We start from the raw sequence: 24621 nt of genomic DNA, 5'->3' as shown, positions 1-24621 counted from the left end.
AATCATTGTGGAAATTTACCCACCTGTGTATGAAATCCACTTGCCTACCTTTGCCAGGAGGAGTTTGACTTGCCCATTAAAATACACATCTATTTATGTATTACATGTTCTGTGAGAGAAATTTTTCCCAGGCAGTTACAAAACTCCGTCTAGACTGTCAAGTGTGGCATCTGGTGGTAACATGCCATATACATATATCTGAATATATCTCCTGCATCACCCTGCTTGGGAGTTAATAGCACATACCTGGATTACAGCGAGGCCTTTCCGTTTGCAGCACTTATCCTTGGAGAAACGCTTGGACCGGTTCCTGACAGGGAGCTGCTCTGAATGGGGCTCTGCCCAGCTTGCTTCCACCAGGGACAGCCAGGCAGGCATTTCCACGCTGCGTGTCCTGGCCCGTGGCCCCACAGTTCAGGTGGGCTGGAGGCAGCAGTTCCCAGGCACAGCTCTTCCAGCAGGGCTGAGCAGAGGGGAGGGAAGATGTTAAAAGCCTGTCTGGGTAAGAGCAGGGTTGTCACATCCATCTGCTCAGGCCCTGACGAGCAGCTGATCCATATTGTTAACATATTGCCTGCCATATGGGCTAGCTCAGCTCTTCAGGAACGCTTGGGAGACCTGACCTCTAGTGTGACAAGATGTGAGCATGAAGGACGAGTTGACAACAGCCCTTGGGTCTTGGAGTGTGAAACCATGTTTCAGCCACTTCCGCTGCCTTCCCCGCACTCATTCCCGTGCTGCCTGTGCCTCCCTCGCTCCGTCTCTTCTGTCTCTCTGGGGATTTTTCCCCTCCCTCCCCTGTTTTCTGCATCCCTGGTCTGCGCTGGATCAATGACCTTCACTCATAACCAGACTGGACAGTTCTGACTGCCTCCCCCGGGCCTTCCATCAGATGTTTCGTTGGGAAGCTGAATGGGGAGAAGTCAAAGGAGAGGAAAGAGGATCATGTGCTTGGCAGGCCTTAGAGCTGTCCTTACCATATCTGCTCTGGGAACGGGGCCGAAGACTGATCCCCTAAGATCCTTAGCACCTCCTGCTCGCTCGGATAGCAGCGTACGCTCCCGTAACCTTTTGATGGAGGGTGAAGTCCACCAGTGGGGTCTAGGCAGGTCGAAAGGTCTCAGATGTTCAGGAAAGGGCCTTGATGCCAGAATTCAAGGTGAGAACACTTAAAAGGTCTTGAGAGACACAGAATGAGTCAGTTTAGAAATAAAGGTAAGGGCAGCCCTAAGCCCTTCCAGAAGCCCTGCAGTGGTGATTTTGCACCTCCTCACGAGGGGGGATAGTTGTTTGAGGGGCAAAAGCTGAAGATGTGTTCTAGCAGTGAGGGAGTTGGCTGAACAGGATCCCTTCCAGTGCTGAACAAGGCCTGACTACAGAGCCTGAGCTGCAGTTAGGTGCAATCTCGTGTGTGGGTATGTGGAGCAGCTTAGCCCTAAGAAGCCCAGGGCTTCCCTGGCGGATGGCAGTTGCCTGGGTGACTGTCACACTGGAGACCAGCCTGCCCCAAAAATTCAGACAGATAAAGGGATGTTCAGGAAGACTGGAGGAGACAGGACTGAGGCAGGCCTTCGTGGGTTCAGACCTTGCTTTCTCTGTCACCTCCAGTCATTCTTTTGAATTCGTGATGTCCTCAGTCTCCTGGAGCTGCTGCTTATGAAGTTGGCTGTCTCCTTCCTAAGGCTTCTGTTTTCACAGTTGAAATTTATATTTATAGAGGTTAAAGCCTGGTGCTACGGACAAGCACCAGTTTTACTGTAAACTTCAGTGGCATTGGGATTTCAGCCTTGACTGCTCAGAAGGGGATTAAGATGTATCCAAATATTTTTTACCCATCAGCTCTGTCAGACCTGCAGGCATGACTCATTTGTATTTTAGTGTCCCCAAGTAAGGGTTGCCTTATTTTCACATATTTGTCCTGTGAAAATCATTCTCCTCCAAAAAGCTGAGCTTTTGCCCTGCTCTTCATAAAGGTTTTAGAGCTGTTTAGATGCTTTCATTTCTCTCCTTCCCCATATACCTGCAATTGCACTGATCTTTAATAGTGTTTATTTGTAGAGAGGAGCCCACTGAAATATTGCAAAATAAAACACAGTGATGAGTCGTGGTTTATTTACTCAAGCTTAACTGATGTAACAAACCTGATTTTATGTTAATAATGACTCAGAAGCAGAGCTGGGAGGAGAAGCCAGATCTTCTGATTCCTTTAACCATCCAACAGTATTTCTTCCTGTCCTTAGATCCCACGGCAGTTCTCTGAGCTGGGATACAGGCAGTAGTTCTGTGGCACCCTGATAAAACATCTGGCTGAAAGAATAATAACAGTGCTTTGTGGGTTTGCAGGGTTCCATTAACATTTAGGAGCACTTTCAGCTCTCGTAGCCCCTGTGTATACATTGTCTGTCTGTCTGTCTGTCTCTCTGCCAGGCAGCTCTCCAGCCAGCAGGGACGCTAACCTGCAGAGTTCCTCAAGGAAAACCAGTTGGAAAACACTTGGAGCAATCAGTGCTAAGTATGCACATGAGTGTTTGAGGGAAATGCATGTTCAAAATGCAGATCATAGAAATCTGTTGATAAAACCAAAAAATGTTAAAAATGAACAAATAGTGTAAAGTGAATGGTAGCAGTTCTCTGATGTCTTCTGCTGGGGCTCATTCCAGAGCTGGTGCTCAGCCCATGGGCAGTGCTGGAGGTGAGGCTTATCTCACTACTTGAGCTGAATATGGAAAGGCTGTTTTAGCATATTGCCTCTGACAAATTATGTGGTAGTGCTGAGGCTCTTTTTTGCTATTACTGCAGTTATATATTAACTATTAAGAGCTACAGGTGAGCCATCTGCTGATGTACCAGAGCTGCATTTCTTGTCGGCAGAACTATCCTGATTTTTGCCAGGGCAGTTTACCTGTCCCAGTGTCTTTCTTGTGATTGCTGCTGAGTTTGTCTAAGCTGTACGTTGATAGAACATGCAAGAGAAAAGGGGAGAGGACAAACTAAGGTGAGTTTGAAAGTAAAATGAGCAAACAATATTGCTAGCCTTGTCCTTTCAGAAGTCAAAAGCTACTCTCCTCCTCCCTGCAATTATAAGACTTAATAATACCAACGTTTCTATGGTTCAGCATGCACACAGATCACATTTCAGGTTGTTGTGCCCTGAAAGTGGGAGAACAGAGGGAGCAAAGGGAGGGATAGCACTGTGCACACATTTTTGTACAAAACAAAAATCTTACGTAACTTGCAAGATCTCAGACTTCAAGAAAATCATGAAGATTTACAAGGTTGACAAGAGTTGTCACATAGGAACAATTTCTACTTGGTTACCATGTCTCTGTAGTATGCTGACCTAGAGAACAGCCTGTTCAGGAGCCTGGTTGCCATCTTCCCTTGCCAGGGCTAGTTACAACAGGAGCTGAAGCCAGTTGCCCCAAAAGCCAGGAATGATTTTTTTGGTAGACTTGTTTTACCTAGGGCTATCTGGCAGTGGAATAGTGCAGATCCTACCTGAGCTGCTCACACATGGTGTGGAGCAGAGCGAGTTTGTCCTCTCAACATCCATCTTTGAGGAGCTAGGAATTGGACATCCTTGATCCCTGATACAGGAATAAAGTGAGGAGAGCTGCTTGGCATCATCTGCTGCTGCAGCACAGTCTAGGGCTCTGGCTTTCCCCACAAGAGGCTCCTTTCTTTGCCCATGAGACTTTTGTATCCCTGGCTTTTCCAGCCCAGAGGAAGCTGCTGGACCATGAGGGGTGCTTCCTCTTCCTGTCCCTGACTCCCTAAGGCTCCTAACCTGTGGGAGACTTTTCCAGGGGGAAAAAACAGTTATCCTTCCCCAGAACCAGGTAGCCAGGCAGAGCCTGAACAAGGAACAGGGGCATTTCACATGGATTTGGAGAGCATTGAGCTCTCAGGCTTTTGGTCCAAGTTTTGAAAATCCACACAATGTCCCTCCAGCAGAGTTGCTTCTCCTTTGTCAGCTGCAGAGAAAGGTGAAAGTGTTTCCCAGGACCCCACCAAGTCAGTGACCTACCAACTTCTGTCCTTGCTCTTTGAACCCTGCCACACTGGCTGTCCTCCCATTATCCTCCTCTGTTTGCTTCTTCCTCATTCCCCTGTGCCACTTTTTATGGGTTCACCAGAAAGGAGGGGAGATTTTTCTTCCCCTTGTTTGCTTCACACCATTACTCCCATCTGTTCATCCAGGCTCTTAGTTCCTTTGTTTTTCAGAGTCATGTGGATTTGGGTGCAATTTGCTCTCTCTGGGATGCTCTTCTGGACAGTGCTGGTGTGGGGAGGAGGTCTGGTTCACAGGCCAGCACCAGGGGTGGGAGAAATGTGCATCTTCAAATTAATCAAAAAGTTCCCCTCCAGAAATGCTAATGGGGGGAAAGCAATTAAAGCAGCCTGGTTTTTATTAAGTAATCTGTGTTAAGAGCTTGTAATGAAGTTTAGTGCCGTTGTGACTTGATATTTCAGCTTCATCGGTTTGAGTCAAAACAATCCAAAGTGGGAAAGGAGCAAAGAGATGAGCTGCTCCCCAGCATCTGTAGTGCTGATTCTTGTTCCAGCTCATTCTTGCAGATTCCCAGTGTAATGCATAGGAGACAACTCACTCTTTATCCTGCTCAGGATGAGAAAGGGAGCTTTAAAATCTGCCACACAAGCTGGATGACTTCTTGTTTAAAATAACCTGTTCTCAGCATTAGAAAGGTCGTGGCCCCTGTGCAACGAGAGGACAAGGGACAGCAGAAGTGAGGTGACACTGAGGAGCAGTGAGACCCCCCCCAGATCAGTGCTGCATGCCTCTGAACAGACTCATAAACCTCTTCTAATGTCTGGAAAAGTTTTAGCTGCCACAGGGTGAGGATGGAGATGATACCTGCTACTCGTGTGCTCTGCACCTGCAGGGCTGTGCTGGCTCCACTCTGAGCAGCACAGCCCTGTTACCAGGGTGACAAAGTGCTGGGGGCTGTGAGCAGCTGTGGGAGCAGCCCACCTCCTTCTCCTCTCCTTCCCCCCACTCCCAGAGAAGGCAAAGGAAAAAAAGGGACAAAGTCCCTTTAAAGAACTCCATGCCAAGCCTCTGCCGTCCTGTTTTATCTGAAGTCCAACCGCATGTTGTTCCAGGGCCGATCCGCTTTAGCTAATTAATAATCTGACAGGAGCCACCCTAGGGATTAGCTGCTGAGACGAGCTAGACCAAACCCCCAGCAAATGAGCCCCATGCTCCCTGGGGACTCAGAGGTGACTTTGGGGGGCAGGGGGTTGCACCACATGCAGAAGGGTGTCAGAGCCCTGAAGGGGATTTATGGCATCTGGGAGGGTGAAGGAGGACGTGAGGGGTTACAATTTATGAGATATAAACTAATAAATCAGTTAGTTGAAGAGGGAAGAGAGGGAAGCACCAAATTAAAAGATAACATCTTAAAGGAACAGTGTAAATTGATGGTGCTCCCTATGGCAGGGGCACTAGGAGAGTTCCCAGTGCAGACCAGTTGTAGCTTCCTCTGCGCTGGCTCCCTGGGAGAGAGGAAGAGAGGGACTGCAAAGCAGAAGAAAAATGGGTGTCGGTAGGGATTGGAAGAGAGATGCATCTTTTTGCAGTTTATGCAAACATTTGATGGTTTGGCTTTTGTGGCAGAGGGCACCTCATTTGATGGCAGAACACAGGGGCTGTGGTGCCCCTGGCCTGGGAGTGGTAGATGGGTGAGGGGGGCTTGGTTAGATTGAGTCATCCCATTCAATTAGGATTTCTGTGGGGCAACACTTCTTAAGTGGGATTTGCAGAGAGGGTCGACTTGGAGCAAGACAAAGTTACTATCAGGAAAACTGTCTCAAGAAAATATGATACATTTTTTTTCTCCAAATTTGCATCTTCACTGAGTCTTCAGGTGATGGTGAGGTTTGAAGTTTGCTCCTGAAGAAAATGCTTGGTTTTGTTCTGGAGCCTTGTAGACTTCCTGGTGGTGAAGGTCCGATTCTCTTCTGATTTCAGGAGCTGCTGTTCCTGCTGGGCAGGGCAGTGACCTTGGGCACAGGTTTTCCCCTTCCTCTTCCACTGCCCAGTCCCAAAGCTAGTTTGCCTTTCCATACCACTCTCTTTGAGTGCCTTGAAACCTCTCCTGGCCCACAGTTCTTTCTGAGAGTGTGCCCAGGCCTCAGCTCTCTCTAGGGGCTGCTGTAATGCAAATGGTAATGCAAGATGGGATTTCCAAAAGCCGCCTTAGGGGGATTTGTAATCCCTGCCCCATGACGATGCTAGACACAAGCTAATGGAGAGGGGCCTGTGTGAGCCCTCTCTGCAGAGCCAGAGCAAACCTCTGAGTCCTTGCCAAAGGCCAGGCTTTTGGCATTGTTCCTTGCAGGGGCAGGAGACCACTTTATTTCCTCCATCCCGGCCCAGCCTGCAGCAGGCCCAGGGAGCGAGGCAGTGGCTGTGGAGCGCCCAGGAGCCAGGCGAGCTCCTCCTGCCCCAGCCCAACACACCTCACCCAGCCAGGGCCTGGAGCCAGCCCAAGGCCCCGCATCCGGCACCGTGTGAGCCACAGGCGGCCCTGGGGCGCTCGCTGGAGCATCCCTGTGCTGCAGAGGTGCTGGGATCGTGTGGGTGTTGCCCTGGGGGAGCGCAGCACAGAGCCCGCAGATTGCTCTTCCAGTGGGGCAACTGCACGAAGCCAGCAAAACTCATCTGACTGCCTCGACGTATTTCCATCTGGAGAGAGCTACCTTGCAGCTTGCAGGGTCCCCCACACAGACGTGTTGAGCTCAGGTGGCTTCTTGTGGTCTCAAAAGGTAGAGGGTGGAGAGGGAGCAGTCCTGTGCCGTGCTGGAGCTGAGCTGTGACCGTGAGACACCTTTGGGGTGGGGGGGACTGCCAGAGTGGTGTGGAAATCTGCTGCCAGCCCTGCACCATCCCATCCCACCTCATGCCTCGTCCTGTTGTGCTTGGGCAGTCTCACGGTGGGAGAATGTGGGGAAGCTCTCCTGGAAGCTGGGCTGGCAGTCACACCATTGCAGCCTCTCACACGCACAGCCGTGGTTTGGCCTCCCTCCTGCAAAGCTGCCAGTAGCCCACACTGCTCCTGACCAACATCATTAGTGTGGGTATTTATATTTCATTAACAACATTAAACCAAAATGGCATTAAAAGCAACACCAGTGATAAATAGCTTATTAATAAAAAGGGAATGGGCTGTACCACGCACAAATTCAATCCCTTCCTAAATATGTCTCTACCACTAAAACCAGCTTTTTAACTCCTGCTAATCTGGAGAAACTTGGAGGATGTTTTGGGGGTGGATGGTACGCAGATGAAGGCAGGGGGTGGGGGCACACAGTGTCATATAATTTGGTTTTTCCTAAGGCAGCTGACTGGGGTGGGAAGATGTTGATTTCTCAAAGTGCTGTTGTGTTTCCATTGTTGTGTGGGACTCGCTCGGTTGTGTTTCTAATGTAATTTTGATTGTGTTAAAACAGCAGTAGTATAGAAAGCATGAAACAAAAAAAAAAAAAAAAAAAAGAGAGAGACTGAAGATTCAAGTGAGTGTCTGCCTTTGATTTTAGTGTCCTCTCCTCTGTTTCCCCTACACTCTTTCACACACCTCTGCTGGCTTGGACAGGACCATCCACAACAGCCACCAGCACAAAGGTCTTGCTTGCACCAGACCCAGTCTCTTGCAGTGATGTCTGAGGACAGCCATCCCTGTTCTCATTCCGCCCTATGTGTTTATTGTAGGAATTAAGAATGTTTTAAATGTGGCTTTTCTTGTAAGCTTATCAATCAGCTTATTATTTTTATTTTCTGGTTTTGTTTGCCCCCAACTCCTTCTGCAAAATTACTTCCTATGCGTCTGTCCCAGCCTAAGTACAAAGGCTCTTTTCTTGCTCTTCCTGCTCTCTTTTTCCACAGTAAATTAATTAACTCCAAAACTTGGATGAATCTGAAGTTGAAAGCCCCCTACAAACCACCTCCAGGTTTCTCAGCAAGGTTCCCCTCTCCATACACCTCCTGGGCACTTTTCCAATGGGGAGGACAATGTATAGGGCTGTGCCTTGCTTCACCATACTCCAACCATGCAGCACAAACTGCTGCCTCCTTTGCACCCTGTGTCCAGTTCTGGGCCCTCAGCTCAGGAAGGACATTGAGATTCTTGAGCATGTCCAGAGGAGGGCAACAAGGTTGGTGAAGAGCCTGGAACACAAGTCCTGTGAGGAGTGGCTGAGGGAGCTGGGGGTGTTTAGCCTGGGGAAAAGGATATTCAGAGGTGACCTTATCACCCTCTACAACTTCCTGAAGGGTGGTTGTAGTCAGGTGGCTTTGGTCTCTTTTTCCAGGCAGCAATGACAGAACAAGAGCATACAGTCTTAATTTTTTCCCTTAAGCTGTGCCAAGGGAAATTTTGGTTGGATGTTAAGAAAAAGTTGGTTTTTTCTTCTGAAAGAGTGATAAAGTACTGGAATCACCTGCCTGGGGAGGTGGTGGAGTCACCATCCCTGGATGTGTTTAAGAAAAGACTGGATGTGACAACATGGTGCCATGGTTTAGCTGAGGTGCTAGAGCATGGGTTGGACTCGATGATCTCAAAGGTCTCTTCCAACCCAGTGATTCTGTGATCCAGACACACTGCCCTGCTCCCAGGACACTTGGATGCCCCCCCTCTCCTGGATGCAGTGTGTGCTCCTCAGCATGGGCGCCCTCCATCCCAGGCACGTTCTCTGCAGAGGCAGCAGGGCAGCAGCGGGGCCTGGGCACGCTCCTGCGCCGTGCTGCCTGCGCAGGCATGCCACCATGCAGCTTCCAAAGACTGGGCAGCTCCTGGCTTAGTCATGCTCATCTGCCTTTGACTGAATGCACCTTAATGGCTTAGGCTGCAGTGTTTGCAGGTTTTAGACAGGAGCTCTGTGGTCTCCCTGCTTTGGACTGACATACTGACCTCTCAGCTTGTATCATGCAAGGGCTTTTCATGGAGGAGTCCTCTTCCCCAGCCTGATCATGTCCAAGTTGGCAGCAAGCATAATTTTCTGCACTTCTATTCCAAGGACAGTGGTAGTCCTGAGGGTAGGATTTGAGGTGCAGCTGGCATCTTTCTTCTTCCTCCTCCCCTCATCCTTAGGTCCTTCTGACACAGGCCAGGCAAAAGTTGGTTAGGGAGCACAAAAAGATTGCAGAGCTGGCTGGAGTCACCTCCATGACCTGTATCTTCCATATGATGGAGAGCAACCAGAACACGAGACAGGATGTTTTATCACTTGTTTGCCTGTCACATGTCTCCTGGTTAGCTGAACTGTGAAGTGTGTGCCCTGGCAGAGGCATGTAAGAGAGGAAGCTCATCAGAACCTGCCGTTCCCACTCAGCTGATTGTTGCAGGGTCTGTCCCTTAACTGACATGAGCACTAAGATAATCGGATATTCAGAGCAGGGAGGGGAGGGGAAGAGAAGGGAAAGAAACTAGGCATCAGGATAATCATGATTTCCCCAGAGCCATGAAGGGAGCTCGAAGGCTGATACCCAACAGCATGTCTTCGTCTCACTCTTACCACAGCATTGAGGGTAAATAAAAAGCACCTGATGCTGTTTACCTTCTGTGGTCCTAGTCCCAGTCCTGGAGCATCCCTTCCTGCAGGGAGCTTGGCAGAGCAGGGTCAGGGTCAGGAGGGAGAATTGGCTGTACTCAAACCCTTTTTTCTAGGGTCTTGGAAGGACTCAGAGACTGGGAGATGTGGTTTGGAAGTTGGCCGTAGCACTGGATGAACATCTTGACTGTGGATGGACAAAGAACACAGAGAGAACACAGGAACCTGGGATCTGCTTAAGTGCAGGCAGTAGAGATCCCTACAGCCAGCAGAAATGGGAGTGGATCAGACAGAAATGCCCTGCACTATTAGTAACTATGAGTTGGCAAGGGGAAGATGTCTGAGCTTTTGAGCTTTTCACCCTGAAGCTATTCCTGGAAATATCCCTGAGGAAACACTATTAAACTGTCCTGTCCACTAGGAAGACCACCCCTGCCCATGACAGGGCCAGTAAGGATGGTGTCAAGGCTGCTTAGGACTGGAAGTGACAAAAGTGGCCTCTCCCTTAGTCCTTCTCTGTTACTGTGCTTTCTTTTCATTCTTTTGGAAGGATCTCTGTTACACATGAATTACTGTCACCTGGCAGGTCTTGAGCTTTCTCTCCTCTGAATAACCAAACAAGGATGTGATGTCTTGAGCCCTGGTTTTCACTATGGAGAATAGCCCCTGTGAAGGGACTCTTAGGTGGAAGGAAGCATAAGCTTCCCCCGTCTGCTGAGGCATATGTTTCATAGGAACTTGTCACACGCTCCTGGGAGGACACTCTCTGCACTTTGGAAGGATATTGTGGAAGCTGTCTCACAGCTTATCGGGTCTGTGTCTGAGGGCTAAGAGAGCCATGTCCTATTTCATACACTGACAGTGTGAGAACAAGCAGACATGAACTGGTGCTCTGTGTCCAAAGGATGGCTTCCCACAGGGCATGGAGCTGTGCTGAGGGGGAAGCTGATCTGTACCCAGCTCCCAAAATGCTGCTATTGGTGCCCTCCCCAGCAATTCTGCAAGCTCCACATGCTGCCGGTGCCATTGCAGCCCTCTCTATGGAGTGTCTTCCCTTGGAAGGAATTTTAATCAAACTTGACTGAGGAGTGCTGAAAAACATGAGGAAGTAATTACAAATATGAATTTACAGCCTCCTGGAGTACCTCCCTCCTTCTCTCTCTTTGCATAGAGCCTGTGTTTACCCTGTTTCCTACCGTTACCACTCTCATTCCTCAAGCCCTCCTCCGCTTCGCTACCTCTGCCCAAACCCGGCGTGTCAGATTTGTGACCCTCAGTGCTGCCTCAGAGAGAAGAGCAAAGGTAGAGCCAGTTCTGGGTAAGATTGTGGCCCTCACTTTTTTCTGTGAGGCAGGAATAAGCCAGCAGGAGGACAGTCCCAGGAGGAAGTTGCAGGTTCCCTGAAGGAAATTGGCTGGAACAGCCTCCCTGATTGTCTGTGATTTCCCAGTAGATAGGCCCCAGGAGAGGGGGTAGGCTGGAGCAGGGTGGAATCAGCCTGGAAATCAGGATGGGCTGGATGCTTCCTCCATAAGGTGTTATTTTCTCATGTGTGCTGTTCCTGAGAGTCTTCCTTTTCTTTGTATTTATTTTCATGCATGCAGTCATTACTCGGGGAAGGCTTGGCTGACTGCAGGATCCATTACCAGCGCCTAGGGGTGGTCACATATTCCAGTGCCATTCACAGCTTATGTACTTGCTCCCTGATTCCAGGTTGTCCTTCCCGTTGCACATGGGCATAGAGTGAGTCTGTGTGTTGCCTGTATGGAATGGAGAGCTTTCACCCCAGGGACTGTGAGCCTTTCACAGAAGGGAGAGTGAGGAGAATTGTGTGGGTGAGACGCTAAGCCCAGTCCAGTTGCCTTAGGCAGGATTTAAGGGGCAAGGTGTGAACTGTGTGTAGGGGTAGCAGAAGAGCTAAGCCACTCACCCACTTCTTCTCTCATCTTCACTTTGCTTTCTTCTAAAAGCAGTAGCAGAAACGGCTGGCAAGTTACTGGGCACTTGGAATTCCATGTGACTGTTCAGACAGTTGCCAGCCTGTATAGGGATTAGGAAGAAATGTGATTTTTTTGGTGGAATTTAGAAGAAATGGGTACATGTGTATGGAGGACCCTTTACTTTGAACCTGTAGCTGTTTTGTTTGTTTTTGGTTTTTTTGAGGGATATGCCCTGGGGGTAATTTATTTCTCTTGGCCCTAAGGGGGCCAGAGAACCAGCTGTCCCAATGCAAATAGGGGAGGGAATTCCCTGCCTTTCTGGCAGGCACTGGTGCAGGGTTGAACAGAAGGCTCTGGAACCCCTGGGCTTACTAGATGTGTGATTCAAATCTGAATTTGACTGGCTGGTACTCTTCTCTTCTGGATAGTCAAAATAAACCAACCCCAAATGCTTTTCCCAAATCTGCTATCAAAGAGGCTGCTACCATGGCCCTACATTGGGCTGTTTGGTGATGAAGGAGAGAAGGGGGAGTAGCTTTAGTACTCCCTTGGGATCCCCTCTTACACTCTCATTTTCCTGTAACCACTTTCATTTTTTTGGCTAATTAAAGACTCTGAGCAGTTTTCAGCCTGTGGGGTTTCTTTTATTTGGTTCCTCAGCAATTAACTTTTTTACTGAACAAAGTTTTGATTGAGCTGGGGCCCATGCCTTGGTTTAAAATTTCTCCATAGCCCTGCAAATCCATGCCCTTTCCTATCCCATTCAGGGCTCAGTGCCACCCTCTTTTCCATCACTGGTAATTCTTCCCAATGCTCTTGCCTGTCTCTGTGCTTTCTTCTGCACCTTCACTCTTACCAAGACCCTTGTTCTGCAGAGAAAAGGAGGAGCCAGCAGCCTTTTTGCCCCATCTTCAGAGGGCCAGGAGCCCTGTTTGTTCCAAGTTGCAGAGGCTTCCCTCTGTTCAGAGGTTTTCCCATGACATAGTCACAGTGGGCTGGGAAGAACCTGAACTGCAAGACCAGCCTGTCTGTAAGCAGCTGTGCCTGTTCTGCTCTGGTGTCCCAGGGTTTCTGTGGGCTCAGTTCCCTCCTTGCCTGGCGCCTAAGCCCTTTGCCCAGCCCATCTGTCCCTTTTCTCACATCGAGATGGGCTATGGGCTCCAAGGTTCCCTTCGTGGTCCACGGGGCTGTCCAGGTGGGAGGCTGCCCACATGCCAGAATCACCTGCCCAGAACTCACCTGCAGTGGGACCTTGCAGGGCCTCTACGTTATCTGAGAGCCCCTGCTCTGCTCTTAGAGCTGGTGCCTGTCCTCACCTGCCAGGGATTCCACTTGGGATGACCAAGGTCATAAACCTGCACACTCAGCTGGAGGCATTGACCTCCTGTCCTGAAGGGCTGATCTTTCTTACCCTGAGCTCTTTGCCGAGTGCCCTGGCACAGCTAAAAGCACATCATGTACCTCGCTGTGTCCCAGTTCCTCCATCACCCCGCGCTGTGCAGTGACAAGGTGGCCACTTGGCTTGGAAACTCTTTGCCCAGCTGTTCTGGAGCCCCATGACCCCCTTAGCCCCTGTCAGGAGAACAAGTGTTGGACATATTTTGTTGTTCTGAGGATTAGTGCTTTTGTTGTTGTTGTTTTCCCCGAGAGCCGTTTCCTTTGCCGCTGTGCGGTGGTGTAGGCAGCTGTCCCTTTCAATCAGGAATGTCAGCACCTCCACCAAAGTGCCGCCCCCTCCTCGGGCTGGTTTCACCCTCCCTCACCCCCCCAGCCCATTGCCTGTGGTGAGTGTGCCCACGCCAGGCAGGCAGGCACGAGCTTTGGCTTGCTGGGGGAGCGCACCTGCAGCACCTGCACACACACGCCGGCGCTGGCGGCTGTGCCGGCGCTGCCGCGCACACTCCCTTTGGCTGTGCACCAGCCAGGCTGTGGGGGCGTGTGCCACTGCTTCCCAGCTGCCCATCCTCTGCCCTGCATGCTCCTCTTGACATCAGTGCTCATGGGTGTGTGTGCCCCTGTGCTTCCGTCCATCCATCCATCCATCCATCCATCCATCCATCCATCATCCATCTATCCATTCATCCATCTGTCCATCCATCCATCCATCCATCCACCGTCCATCCATCCATCCATCCATCCATCCACCATCCATCCATCCATCCATCCATCCATCCATCCATCCATCCGTGCATCCATTCATTCATCCATCCATCCATCCATCCGTGCATCCATTCATTCATCCATCCATCCATCCATCCATCCATCCGTCCATCCATCCATCATCCATCCATCCATCCATCCATCCATCCATCCATCCATTCATCCATCCATCCATCCATCCATCCATCTGTCCATCCATCCATCATCCATCCATCCATCCATCCATCCATCCATCCATCCATCCATCCATTCATCCATCCGTGCATCCATTCATTCATCCATCCATCCATCCATCCATCCATCCATCCATCCATCCATCCATTCATCCATCCATCCATCCCCCATCCATCCATCCATCCATCCATCCATCCATCCCCCATCCATCCATCCATCCATCCATCCATCCATCCATCCATCCTCTCCCACTCACCCTGTCTGTGCACACACAGGCACTTCCACCCTGCACATCCAGCAACATGCAGGGGTCTGTATAAACTTTGTTTTAAAAGGGAAAATGTTTGACTCAAAAAAAGAAAAGAAAAAAGCAAATGAAACACAGATTAAAGCCTCCAGCCTATACCTGTGTGCATACAGCAAACTTTCTATCATCTGTAGAAAATACCCAACCTCATGCCCAAATGCTGGAGGTCTGAGACAGTTGGAGTGCAGGAGGGAGAGAAATCGTGGTTTCCAAGGACTGATTAGATGGCATGCCAAGTGTATTAAATTTTGCAGACATTTTAACAGCAATATGCTAGATAGTTGGGTGTCCCCTGAGGCTGCTGGATTTTTTATATCCTTCACAGAAGGTCAAAGCCCTCTTCTGCCTGCCCCCCTCCCTCTCTCTGCTGTCTCTCTTTCATTCCTCGTCCCTTTCTCTCTGTGTCACTGTCCCTCACACTCTCTCTCTCACTTTTTTGGTGCACTTTCTCCTTCTATTTTGCTCTGTGAATATAAAATAAAAGATCAGTCATTTGTGAGTTCCCTCATGAGTGGAAATGTGCACTCCCTGTGGTCTCCTCACACATAGATGGGTATGCTGGGGCTTTCCCCTCTCTTTTCTGCACTTTGTTTTGGGGAAAATATGTTTTCCTCCCATCACTCCCCAAACATCAGTGCTCTCCCCCCTGCCCCTTTTTTTTTTTTATTTTTGTAGCAAAAGATAAAAAAAAGGGCAGGAAAAGAATCCATCTGGCATATGAATAATTGAAATGGCTCAACTCTGTTCCTGTTGCTGTTGTTTGCTCTCAGTTCTTCCTCCCCCGCCCCAACCATAGCATCCCCCCCGGGATATGGGAGTTGGAGGTAAGGATGTATTGATTCCCTCGAGGGAGGTGGTGAGGGGGGTCAGCATGCAGCTCGTGCCACTCTTCCAGAGCCCTGTCCTGAGGACAGTGTGTGGTTTGAGCCTCACAGGGGGTGGGAGGGTTGCTTTTCCCTGTGTCCGTGTCCTGGCTGGCCCGGGAGTCATTCCCAAGGCAGCTCCCAACAACAGCCCACAGTGCCGTCAGCCTTTCTGCCAGACTCCGGCTGCCCCAGCGTGCCCCTCCGAAGTGGTGACAGATTTTGGTGTCCCCACAGCGTATTCCTCTCTGCCTGCTTGCTCCAGTGCCTCAGAGACTTCCTGTGTGATCCCTGCTCCATGGCAGAGCTGGGCAGGATGGGGACCTGCTGTGCCAGCCCTCCCTGCAGAGCTCTGCAGCTCTCTGCAGCTTCTCTGCACAGCCAGTGCCTTTGCTGGGTCAGAGCAGGATCCCAGCGCTGATCCCTCTCACAGCTGCTGGCAGGGGTGTAAGTCTGCACTTCCCTCTCCTCCTGCTCCCTGTTGAGCACTGAGTGAGGTTACGGGTTAAACTTTTTAGAAGTTGTCATAGAAGTCGTTAAAAATAACATCCCTCCTTCCAGTTTAGGTTCTCCGGTGTGTGCTCGGGTTCTCCAGCTTAGCCCCAAAATGCTGGACCTGTTGCCTTTTGAGCCAGCTGGGGTACCCGTGTGCCTGGCAGCCAGGGTGCAGCTTTTGCTGTCTCTTTAAAACCATTTAGAGTAAAACCAAAGAACTTTAGGACATTAATTCTGGATGAAGACGAGTCTCCAGATGACAGCTTGATCCATATCCTTCCCCACAAAGCAGCTTCCATTTTCCTCCTCCCTGTTGCCTTCTGCCCACTCTCTCCTTCCCCTCTGTCCGTCTGTCTCATTTTCCTTGCTCCATAGAAAGGAGAAGCTGACACAAGGTGTTGAACCTTTAAATACACACATTGAGCTCCTTTTTTTTGTAGTTAGTGGGCTGCCTCTGATGAGTTGTATGTTTTGAAGCAGGTATTTGCTCTGTGTGTTTGTGTATACTTGGCAGGTGTTGGGTGTGCGTGGTGTGTTTTTGGGGGATGTTTGTGTATTGTTGGGGAGGAGTTTATATTTAGGCTCTGTTTTTTGTGGTTTGGGTAGGTAATGTATGTATGGATGAGATGTGTGTGTTTATCAAGCTGTCTGTGTGTGCTTTTATTCTGGCTTAGTGTTTGTTGTGTGGGCACATACCTCTATAGTGTGTAGATTGTATGTATGTAGATTTGTGTATGTTTTTGCTTATGTGAGGCCAGTGGAGGAGTTTGGGCTTGACTCATAAGGATTTTGTGTGTTTTAGGATACACACTCTTTGTATTACATATGAGTTTTGTATGTAGTGTTTGTGATGTTTGCAAATTTCATTAACTCTGGTCTTTGGAGGGATGGGCTTTGGTGAGTCTTGTGTGTGTTTGGAATGTGTTTTTCATGACTGTGCATTTACAAAATTACAAGAACAACACTGAAATGATGTTAGAAAAGCGATCAAGGAAAATAGCCTGCTGGAATATTCAGAGGTGCAAATGTCTCATTAGTAACATTACTGGAGTGGGAGGTGTTCATGGCCAGGAAAATTCCTACTAACTGAGAGAGGTTTTTTTTAAAAAATCTTTGTTCAAAAGAAAAAACAAACCAACCAACCAAAAAAAAAAAAAAAACCCAGGGAAAATGAGAAAAAGAAAAAAAACATCAGATTCAAATCAGGTTTATCATATATATGTAGATACATAGGTCTTTTTCTAAAATGACTCCTACACGTGATCTGAAAGTTGCATGTAAAATATTTGGTAACCCAACACTTGCTACAAATAATTAGATATTTAGATCTAATAAAACTGGTTTGATGGGGAAATCACTTTCTCCTGTGCAGATTTCCATTTGAAGGCAAGTTTCGGTCCTTGTGTTTGTTTTTTCTGACAGTAAAACCTAGGGTTTGGCACCAACAAAAGATATTCCCTGTAAATATCTAAATATCTGTTCTCTGCCATAAACATTGCGAGATGTGCCCAATCATGTCAGAGGAGCCTATTTATGCACTTTGTGCTTTCATGTTACCTGCAGTGCATTTTGTGGGGAGGAGAACACAGCAAACTCCAAATGCCGAGAGGGTGAGCGCTGTCCCTGGGCGAAGCAGCCACCTCCATCACCAAGGCTGGGTGACAGCTCTGGGGCAGAGATCCATCAAAAGCCCCTTGGCAAGGGCAGCCAGAGGCCCTGGGCAAACACCGAGGGTGGGCACAGGGCTGGGGATGCACCAAGGATTGGCACCCACCACAGGGGGTGTCCGGCGTGGCTCCTCTGGCCCCGTGTGGGGCACGCTGCCAGCTGCTCCACTCTGCCTCCTGGGGCCACTGGGTGCCCGGGCATCTTGTTGCTGTCTGGGTTAGATAAGGAAATCCCCTCTTGACGTTCCCCCCCTCTCAGCCCCCTGAATGTCAGGCTAGCCCAGAGGTCCGAGGCTGGGAGGGGAGGAATATCAGGAGATGGCAAAGATTTCCAAAAGAGGCTCTTAGCCCAGATATGTTGGTTCAGCTCTCTTTATTCTGTGATGTCCTAGGGGAGAGCAGGACAAAAGACAACGAACAGGAGACTTTGGACAGGGTGGGCTTCCCTGGCTCTCTGCCAACCCCATTGGGGCAGGAAGGAGGGTCCAGGGTTATCTGATCAGAGTCACAGGGTCCTGGGGAAGGGCCACAGAGTGTCCATGAGCTCACTGTCACACCCTCGAGCTGGGCCAGCAGCTGAGTGGCCACCTTGGCACGGCGCTGGGGCCGGCAGCAGGGTCCCTGCTGGCAGCACAGGCATTCTGCTGGGCTGAAGTGGATGGAATGCCATCCCTGGTCTCATCCAGGACAAAGTGCTGTCATGCAGCAAGTTGCCAGTTCTGCCTGCTGATCATTGTTAACAGTTTTCACCTGGAAGTGCCATGCTCCAAGGACGTTCAGCAAGGAGATGCAGGGCGGGTACTTTCTGCAGGGATGGGATTCTCATCCATGCCCAAGATGTGTAAATCTCCGAGTAACAGTGCCATTTTCCTGAGGCTTTGAACTTGATTTACTCGAGTGTTGCTGCAAAAGGAGTCTGGCCCATTGCCTTGTGGAGGAGGTAAAATTACCACAGATAAACCCCAGTCAGCAGAGTGGAGTCTGTCTGCTTTTGTTCTCTGCTTAGGCCTTGTGGCACTGGGTGTGCAGTGCTGGGGCAAGGGGCTGTGCATCAGGTAGGGCTGGGTGAGAAGTAATTTCCTGCTTCTCAATTAAAATGTATGTATAAATATGTGTAAATTTGCTTTGAGTTAAATGGAGGCAACCATTCAGATTTTACACAGTTTTGAGTGTTAGATTTTAAAACAAAATGAAATGACAGTGCTAGTGACAAGGTGGCAAAAGCAGCGAGTTTTCATTTAGACAACAACCAAATTAAATACTCAAAGGAAAATGGTGTTTCCTTCTGTACATTGAACATTCTGTACAATACAGAATTAATCTGGATTTGTGAAAAGTTTGGCTGTTCCTTCATTTACATTTTTCATCACAAAAAGTTTTGGTAAAAACTGTGATTTTGCTTGAGTGGAAAGATTTGTATTTAAAATACTTTAAAAAAATAGGAGTCATTGTTTATTTTCCTGTTGACTTTCACAGCATTGCTAACATAACCTAGCATTGCATCTGCTGGGTTTTGGAGGGTTTTGTTCACTGAACCAAGCTAAGCAGATTTTGAATAGGCTCAGAAGGTTGGTGTTGGGATGGAGACTGGTAGGCTGGGAGATCCTGTGGCAATTGTCAGTTTTTAGTGCAATTGCAGCCCCTCTAAGTACCAGGTTTTAGTTACAGCTCGCGGTCAGGATGTGTCCCTCCCACAGAGCCAGGATGTGCGTTGCTCCCAGGATGATTTTGTGTGCTGCTTTTCCACACCTGCCCCTCCAAAAAGTGAGTGTAACCTAACACACAGTATAACATCTTTATGGATGTGATGGGCTTCCTTCCACACTGGGCTTGTACAGAGGTGTGGGGGAGACTCAGAGTGAGAACAGTGTAGCTGAACCATCACTTTTAATAGCTTCTTTTAAAAAATAGAAGAAATTAATTCACAGTCTTCCCAGAAGAACAAGATCGTAGTAATTGGCACCTGGAAATGTCAGTCAGATTTCCCCTCCTTGTCTCCAGCACTTTGATGGTGTATTTGCTGCTGGATGTGACTTAAACAAAAAGTTAAAAAATTAAAAAATAAATAAAATAAATTTTAAAAAGCCTTTCCTTCATGCATATGGAGTTTTTGGGTGAAAAAAAAAAAGGTATTTTAATGCTTTCTATTAAATTGGGACTAAAAGTGGTGTCTTAATTTGCATTCATTAGCATATTTGCATATAGATCACTGAAATGGTGGAAGAGGAGAAGAGCCTATAAATGAAAATTCTTTTAAAGGCACAGGCATCCTTTTATTTATTTTCAGTCTCTCTCTCCTTTGCAAACCTCCTCTTGGCAGTAGCTGGATGGAGTGGAGTGGGATGCAGCCAGGAAGGAAGGCTGTTGGGACACAGGCAAGGGGTTTGTGGTGGACAAGCTGAGGTTTGGGTGCCTGTGGCCATCTCCAGGTGCCAAGGACAGGCTGTGGTGAGGCAGCTGGGCCCCTGCACAGGGCAGGGAATCCTGCCCAACCCTCCCCTTGTACCTGCCTGAGGAAAGCAGCGTGCCAGGATGCTGCTTGGGAGAGTAAAGCTTTGGGCCATGCATGTCCAGTGGCTTGTTAAAGAGGTTGTGTGGCTCCTTAGTCAGGAAAGATGCACTTGGGATTCAGGCCTGTTCCCTGGAAATCTGTCACTTGGGCTTTAATTTCTTTGCTCTGCTTTCACACACCTTCCCATACATTCTTTCCTGTGAAATTTTTTTTTTTTCCAGCCTAAATCAAGCAGAAAGCTTTTATAGACTCCTCAGGCTTTGCACTGATTTGCTTGTAGTCAGTTATAATAATAATAGGAACAATTATTCTTTTAAAATAAATTTCCCAGTTGTGTTTCCTTGTGATGCAAGGCACTTCCACACTACAGTTTTTGTCTTACGTGATGTGCTGCTTAGCTGTTACAAAAAGTAGTTTGAGTGGCTCCCAAGTGTTTTGTTCCAGGCTGCAAATGTTTGTAAGCTGTGGTATAGATGGACCAGCCAATTTCAGATAAAGACTGTCATGAAGACAGATAAATCAATAATGAGAAACACTCCTTCCTATGGAGTTGAAAACTGGGATGGAAAGGAGGACTAGAAACATTCCATGAGGAGTGATGGGCCCAAGGTGTGTGACAAGACAGAAATTGAGCGTAGAAGAGCTTTTCCCAAGACAAAGATACAGCGGGGACAGACTGGATGTTCACATCAAATTCTCAATCTTTGAGGAGAAATTAAGACAGTCATCTGAGATAAAAAAGGGAATTCAGGCTGCAGTTTACACTGACCCAGGCTGTTCTTAGCAGCCGTGGTTTGATCCTGGCTGCAAAGCCACTTAATGAGCTTGCAGGCCATGTCACAGGAGGTAACTCGGCTGGGCAGCAGTGTGCCAGGGTGCCCTGTAGGGCTCAGAGGGCTCTGGGGGCAGAGCTCTCCTTCTCGGAAAGTTTCCCTCCAGGGAATTGTCTGGATGTTTTCTCCCTCTCTCCCACCCACGTACACACACATATCATCACACGCAGCACAGTGAAGACGAGGGCTGATGAGTGAGGAAAACAGACGGCCAAAGGATCAAGGGTATTCGGTGTGTCCTGGTGCCCGGTGCTGGCATTCAGGCCTCGGCTTTGGCTTAGCTGGGAAGGGAACAAGAAGTCAGTTTGAAAGTCCTCAGGAGTGTCTGTGACCCTGGCGAGGTTGTGTGCTGTCCCCACTGCTGCTCCCATCTCCTGCTGAGACAATCCCACTCCACGGCTGGAAGGATGGGGATGGCTGCCAGCACCCTGAGGTGTCCCTCAGGCTCGAGGCACCCCGGAGCTTGAGGCTCGGGAGAAGGGGAGGGTGAGCAGGAGAGGTTTCCCGTGGCAGGGCGGGTGCTGCTGGCCGTGGGTGCATCCCTGGATGTGAATGGCATCGGCACAGGGAGGGCTGGGGGCCGGGGGAGCTGCGCTGCACCGCTAATGAAAATCGGAAACCGATTGAACAGCACAAGGTGCCCAGGCAGCAGGTTGTGGAAATGAGGAAGGGAAAGAGCGGGGAGGGGGGTGGTGTGTGCCTAATGGAAGCTTCTGCGAAGCGGATGTCGTATTGATTGCTGTGTGTCTATATTTATATATTATCAAGTATATAAACTTCAGCAGATGTATGGCGCATAGATAAATAAAATGCATGCTGAAAAATTAATGAAATGTACATGCAAATCCACCACCATCGATCACGCCAGCTGCCAGAACCAGAGGGGCTTTTTACTTTTAGGCTTTTTCCTTCCTTTCTTTCATATGCTCTCCCTCCTTCCCCTCTAGAAAAAAAATCCCAAACCCTAAATTCCCCTACATGAGAAATTCCTCATACAGGACTGGATGAAATGTGGCAGGATTTTGTGAGGCTCTCAGTATTTTGTCTGAGTGTTGCCTGCGAGCTGTTATGGGCAGAAGACAAGGCAGTGTGGCAGTGCAGGTGAGGAGCTGGAAACTAAGAGGGTACTTGGGAGCTGGCAGAGTGGTGTTATACCACGAGCAGATGGCCTGTGTAAGGGCAAAGAAGTCAGGACAGGCTAAGTGAAAAACATTTTTAAAGTGGAAGGCAACTGTTATTTTAGGGAAATCACCCAAGAGCCTTATACCTCCAGCCACTCCTCTGGTGGTGGCTCCAGGCAAAGTTAGCGGGACTGGGAGGGGCAAACAAACCTGCAGCGTGAGCTTTTGGGCTGAGTAGCCTGTGGGAGCTTTGTCACCGAATTCTGCAAGAGTGGCACAGTGAGAAATGTTTCTGGATGCATTTTATTCAGGGATTGTAGATGTCTGAGGAGTTAAACGTGGGAATCTCCTTTTGTGTTAGGGACTGCAGCAAGTCCTGCAGGGCTGTGGGAGGCCTTGTTGGCTCACGGAGCTGGGAGAGCAGCTCACCTGGCTCCTCCTGGTGTTAATCCTCACCTGCCTGTGCTGCGGGTATATTTTGTTTGCCTTCTGCAAACTTTCTTTTAAGCTTTTCCTCGCTCTGCTCACAGAAGCAGAAGGCAAAGGACTGTGCTTGGAGGGTTTGACTCCCTTGTGTCCTTTCCTGACAAATATGTCCCCTCTTTCCTAAGTGGACACTTCCCACATCCCCTCTCCTCCCCAGTGCCATGCTGCACTGCCTGAGCCCAGCACTGGGGCCCTGTACCAGGGTGCCTGGTGCCCCTCATCACGCAGCCTGAAAGCAGAAGCCAGGGCTCAAGAGTAGTGCCAAGCTCTTGAACATCATCCCACACTTGGGGCAGGGCTGGTTGGCAGCCAGGCTGCGGGATTGCTGTGCACCCCTTGCCATGGACTGTGGCTATCACCTGCGAGCCCCTGGGAGCCCAGAGGAGACTATCTGTGGGAGGAATGGCTGGAGCTCCCACAGGCACCCAGCTCCCAGGGCTGCCAGGCCTCACGGGGCACGGGCGGAGCGGGTATTTTTAGCCACTCTTTCTGTAGTTGCTGTTTGTTGTTAGCTGTGTCCCACTGTGAGTGGCAATGCTCCACACTCGCCAAGGGTCACCAAGAGTTTAATGGAGCAACCACACAGCTCCTCGGTGGTGCAGCTGGTGACTGACTCCCAGCTTTCTTGCAGTCTCTGCCATACTCGTCCTGCTGCCCGAGAGCAGAGCTGTTCCCTCCCAGCTGTGCCGGGGTGCCATGCTGGCAGGGCATGGGAAAGGTGTCCGGGCACGAGGGGGCTTTGCTCTGCTGTTTTGGGGTGTCTGAACTGCAGCTAGGCACTGGAGCCCTCCTTTACCCACTGTTATTTCTTAGCAGTATCACATGCTTTCTCCTACTCCCTTTAGCCCCTGATTTCAGCACTTGGTTTTTCGGTATGTGCTCCAAACAGAAACTGCAGGTGAGAATGCACCAGAGATTGCCTTCTTCTGCCTGTCCAGTGTCAGGTCAGGCTGTGCCACTCCTCAAGGCAGAAACTCTGCCAGGAATGGATTTCCTCAGTTTGACTGACTGCATTTCGTGTTGTTGCTGTGAACCAGGCAAGAAATTAGAGGTTAGGGATGTGTTAAGAGCCCAGGCAGCTCCAGTGCGACTCCAGAGGTGTAAGATGGCATGTGGTGACCTGCACCAAAGGGGCTGGGCTGGCCTCAAGCCTTCTTTGCTGGGGAAAGAAGATCCCAAAGGGTGCTGGTGGGAGCCAGCCCCTGATTTGTCCCGTGGAGAGGGCAGGGAGGTGTTGAGGGCAGGGGCAGGCAGCCCACGGCTCCGTTCCCCGCTGGGCTGGGAGCCGCCGCTCCGCGCAGTGCTCGCGCCTGGCTTCTCTCCCCGCTTCCTCCAGAAGCCACAAGGGGAAACTGAGGGAGAGTTCAGATGACAATTAAAAAGCCAAAAGAAAACCCCACAGAAGATGAGCATCAAGGCAGTGCGTTTTGTTCTTTGACACTTTCTTATTCCCCCCCTACTCTGTCTTCCTCACGGTGTTTCCAGGAGACTCTCTCGTCGGCTCAGAAAGCTGCGTAGGCCCATGGCGGCTCAACCTTTCCCTCTCCCTGAGCCCCGGTCTAATCAACCCCTATAATTTATGCAGAAAATATGATTTATATTTAATTTCACCACACTTGCATTGTTAATTTGAGATGTAATTAACCCGTCGCTATGACAACTAATTTCGTGATGCCGTAAATTACCGCCGTCTTTTCATCAAAATTCAGTTACTTTGGCTCCTGTGTGCAATGTACTGATGCAATTAGGTTGCTAAGGGCAACCCAAAAGTGTTCAATTTCTTTTGTGTATCTGCAGTGGGGTAGAAGCTCTCGTGTGTTATCCCAAAGTCCTGTTTTCTTTGGTAAAGAGCAGGGCAGACAAGACCATGGAGGAATGTGCGTGAGGGAGATGGAGCGGAAGAGTGTCCTGTGCTGGGGTTTCCCCGTGTGAGCCTCTCCACCTCTCCATGTGTTTATTTTTCTAATTGTTTTAAAAGAGCCGGGCTCCTGGTCACGCATGACCCTGTTTGTCTTAAGGCAGTGCTTTCTGTCTTCTCCCTTCCTCTCTCCCAGGCTTTCCTCCTTGATGGTGTGGGGAGAAACTAGGCAATGAGGGAACGCTTTCACTGCTGCTTTCATCCTAAATACCAGCAACATGCCTCAGTCCCTCCCTAAGTTTGTGTCCCTCTGAATTTGTGTGTGTGTGTGTGCAGAGAGAACTTGTTTATATAGATCTCCCCCCCCTTCTTTATTTAAAACAAAAACCCTCTGTGTTGCTTTTGTCACGTTAATTCCCATTTTGCCAACACCAGGGGCCCAGGCAGACGAGTTACCAAGGAACACAAAATTTTAATTAGTGTATTTTAATCATTCAGGCTTTCCGAGCTAATCCACATACCCTAGAGAATTCCCGAGATGCAGCACTGCTCTGCTTTACCATTTATTGTTGAGTCTATTATAATTACTGTTAGCAGGTGGGGACTGGGAGATGTTTATTATGAGTTTTTCATCT

At 49.3% G+C, this 24621-nt stretch overlaps 1 protein-coding gene across 11 annotated transcripts in view; it reads left to right on the top strand.

Annotated features, from left to right (window-relative positions):
- Positions 1 to 24621, top strand: part of CASZ1 (castor zinc finger 1) — a 191841-nt gene that overhangs the window by 38843 nt on the left and 128377 nt on the right. For 2 of the 11 annotated variants that reach the window (XM_085558393.1, XM_085558387.1), the window contains exon 1: positions 10749 to 10888. The exons of 7 other annotated variants lie outside the window; for them this stretch is intronic. The gene's annotated coding sequence lies outside the window, so the exon portion shown is untranslated. Of the gene's footprint in view, positions 1 to 10748; positions 10889 to 24621 lie in introns of those variants that run through there. 2 more of the 11 variants (XM_085558395.1, XM_085558389.1) reach the window with 1 other exon arrangement.

Source organism: Lonchura striata, chromosome 21 (genome assembly GCF_050655825.1).
Source record: "Lonchura striata isolate lonStrDom1 chromosome 21, ASM5065582v1, whole genome shotgun sequence".
NCBI classification, from domain to species: Eukaryota; Metazoa; Chordata; class Aves; order Passeriformes; family Estrildidae; genus Lonchura; species Lonchura striata.
The sequence above is the reverse complement of the archived record's forward strand: the minus strand, read 5'-3'. Positions and strand labels throughout refer to the sequence as shown.